The 3,270-nt window shown below is 52.8% G+C and overlaps 1 protein-coding gene across 6 annotated transcripts in view; it reads right to left on the bottom strand.

Moving 5' to 3' along the window:
• Window positions 1-282: 282 nt before the first annotated feature.
• The window catches only part of Clec16a (C-type lectin domain containing 16A), a 234,270-nt gene continuing 231,282 nt past the window's right edge, over window positions 283-3,270 (bottom strand). For 5 of the 6 annotated variants that reach the window (XM_005349306.3, XM_013347335.2, XM_005349308.3 and 2 more), the window contains one exon: window positions 283-2,994. The gene's annotated coding sequence lies outside the window, so the exon portion shown is untranslated. The remainder of the gene's footprint in view (window positions 2,995-3,270) is intronic. The other variant, XR_003377160.1, reaches the window with a different exon arrangement.

The raw sequence follows: 3,270 nt of genomic DNA, 5'->3' as shown, positions 1-3,270 counted from the left end.
TTCCTGCCTCTATCCCAGCAGGCAGGGCCACAGCAGCCCATATCACATGGCAGAGGGCAGCAGGCTTGGAGCAGCCGAGGCAGAGCAAATCCAAGATGCTATCCCCCTTTGTGGGTAGAACTGCTCCCGGGAACTGCAGCAGAGCTGGAGATGGCAGTGAGGTTTCCAGAACTTTCGTTCCACCTGATTGTTGATGACTGACGAAGGGTTTGATGACCTTCCCGTGACGGGCACAGCCTCCTGCCATGGTGCCAAGGAACAGCAGGACACAATTCTGGACCATTGGTTTTGCTTTTTATTGCCAAGTTCCAACTTACAAGGAAGTTCTAGCTTTCATGCCCCCCTCGGGTTTAGTCCCCATAAAGCCTAAATCCTGTTGGCAGAAGCAGACCCTTCCCTGGCCAGAGCTTCCCAGCCCTGCCCCCCTCTGCCACTGTCCCTTACAGCTTCAGCTCTGAGGGAGGAAGCATTTAACCTTCTACCCATTGTTGCTGCATGAAATATATTTATTGCATCTACAAAAGACCAGACCTGGCTTACCTGTGCCTTATTTACAACTGTGCATTTTGGAGGCCACAGAGAAAGCCAGTGTCGTCCTTAGGAGGGGATGTAGTCATCCAGCCCCTGGCAATCTAAGTATGTGGGTGGGTGGCTAGGCTGGGTGAGATAGCAGAGGGTCAGCTCTGGAAGCCTCTTCCACCACCTCCACCATACAGAGAGCTCACCACTACACTGAGTCTGACCTGTGGGAAGTATCCCGCCTGCCCATGCTTCCAAATAAGAGGGGCAGTGCTCCATTCTCTATGGTGATGGTTAAAACTGAGATGTGGGGCTTATGTGGACAGCTCTGCTAGTCTGCCCCAGGGCAGTGGCAGAAGGGAGAGAAACCAGGGCAGGCATGGCATGCATGCCCTTGGAGATGGGACTAACGGTTCTGAAGGCTGATTCTGGGACCTCCAAGTCAGAAGTTGCGTGACCTTTTAGACCTGATATCCCTCAGTTCTACCTCCCATGGCTGACCATGGGAGACCCAGTATGTTCTCTCTGGCTGGGTCTGCCTGGAGAGCAGCTGCCAAGATGCCAAGGTGTTCCTGAGGACTGGGTTGTGCCCGCTGCCATCAAGACCTAATGAGGAAGCGTCCTGGCCAGCTCCTTCCTCCAGGACCCCCTCATCAGCAAAGAGCCAAGGACTCTGTGCACAGGAAGTTCATTTTTGCACACTTGGAGGTCCCCTGGGTGCCTGGCTGCAGGAAGCCTTTGGAAACAATCTTACAAGATGTGGAGGGCAGGCTTGTCCTTGGTGAATACTCCATAGCAGCTGCTTTTTTGGAGTTTGCTCACTACCTTGCTCCTTTTCCCTTCCTTGAAACCTTCTGATTGCAGAGAAGAGGCTAGTCCCAAGGGGTGGGGCCCACCTGCACGGGTGGGTTAAGGTTGGCTGCAGGCATTTCTCTCTGGCCATACTGCATTTTATAACATTTATGCTGCTCTCGCAACTGCCATTTCAAAACCCAAAGTGCCTGCTTCTCTGACTAGCCCTTCCTGCAGATGATCAAGAAATACCCAGGGTTGGTTGTGGGGGCTGGGAGAACCCTTCTTTTGGTGGCCATCACTCTCCTCCCTTCCCAGGGGCTCGGCACATCCTTTCTTGCCACTGCCTTTGGAGCTTTTGCCTCTAGGGAGAAGTGCTTTTAAAGACCAGAGAGGCCAGTCCACACGGGCACCACTCCCCTCCTGGGGAGCACTGGGGCTGCAGGGAAGTGGGCTGAACAGAGGTGGCAAGGACTTCTGATGGGCAGATGGTGACAGGCCTCCCCAGGGTGCCCTTGTGGTTAGCCTTCGGTAGATAGTGACACTGGATGAGGCCGTACTGGCAGGAAAGACACAGAAAGCCTTGTCATGGAGCCATGAGTGGTGATCTGGCTGACTGCATGCAAAGGAAAGCTGGGGGCTGATAGGACAGATCTGGGCTTTGCTGGCACATACCGAGAAGCATGGGATTTTCATACTGAAACAAGCTGTGTGCTAGAGGCAGCAATGGACAGGGAAGGGAAGAGTCTGCTTTTGGGTCACCTGATTTGCAGCTGGGCCCCTGGTTGGGCATCCATATGCATATTGGGAAGCTGGTTACATCTTTGGATGACTTCCTGTGTCTTAAATCCTTTGACTCCCGTCATGGCCACTTGGACTAGGGCCTCCTTGGTCTCAGTGGTCTTTCTTGATGAAGGAGAAGGTAGTAAGCCTGCTGCAGGTTGTGCCTGTGTGGTATCCTGAGCAGGGCAGACGTCACCCAGATCACAGCACAAAAGCGGGCTTCCTCACTCCATATGGCCATAGTTCTTCTTGTTCAGAAGTATTTGAATGTTTCAGGGGGAGATTTTATCATCCCACAGGCTTGTAGAATTTGGGACAGAGAAACAAGAATCACTCAGGGAAACAGAGGAAGTGACACCCACAACTTCAGAATAAATACACGGCAAAGTTCTACAGAAGGAGAACCTTAACAGCTAGTACTTCTAGTGTGACCTGGAGCCTCATGGTTGAGGACTTTCTTTTTGCTCCCCCCCTGCAAATAGTACTTTTAAAATAAATCTCTTCACCTGTTGCCAAAACCAGAAATAAATAGCCTGAAAGAGATATTTATCTAGGTGCTTCTCTACAGAGTTCTACCCAAAGTAACCTTGTCCGTTTCTGTGCGTACGGGGAGAGAAAACAAGGGAGCTGCCTGAAGGAGGGTGCCACCCGGGGCTGTTGGGACCCCTCTGGGCGGCCAGTGCCATCACCTGTACACAGAAGGCTGTCTCTGGGATCCCAGCCTGCTCAGGAAGAGGTCAGAGCAAATGAGAAACTCCAGTGCTCCATGGCTGTCTTGCAGGGAGAGGTATCAGGGACAGCTTCCAAGGCCATGGAGAACTGTGGGTGCTCCCGATGTGTCTTGCTGTCAAAAACTACACTGGGTCCCTACCAGCAGGCCGCACACACAAAGGGAGATCCCTGTGTTGAAATAAGAGCGGCTGGCTGCCTCCCCGGCACCCAGCCGCCGGGCTGCTTCCCTCCCTGGCAGCCGGCCGCCCACATGGCTAGCTTAAGAGCGGGGAGGCTGTGTCCCGACACCCGGCTAGCTTTACCCGAAACAATTACACGGAAACTGTATTCTTTTAATCACTGCCTGACCCATTAGTTTCAGCCTCTTATTGGCCAGCTCTTACATATTGATCTAACCCATTTCTATTATTCTGTGTGGCCCATGAGCCGCCTTACCAGGAATGA

This window comes from Microtus ochrogaster, chromosome 7 (assembly GCF_000317375.1).
Source record: "Microtus ochrogaster isolate Prairie Vole_2 chromosome 7, MicOch1.0, whole genome shotgun sequence".
Taxonomy (NCBI): Eukaryota; Metazoa; Chordata; class Mammalia; order Rodentia; family Cricetidae; genus Microtus; species Microtus ochrogaster.
The sequence above is the reverse complement of the archived record's forward strand: the minus strand, read 5'-3'. Positions and strand labels throughout refer to the sequence as shown.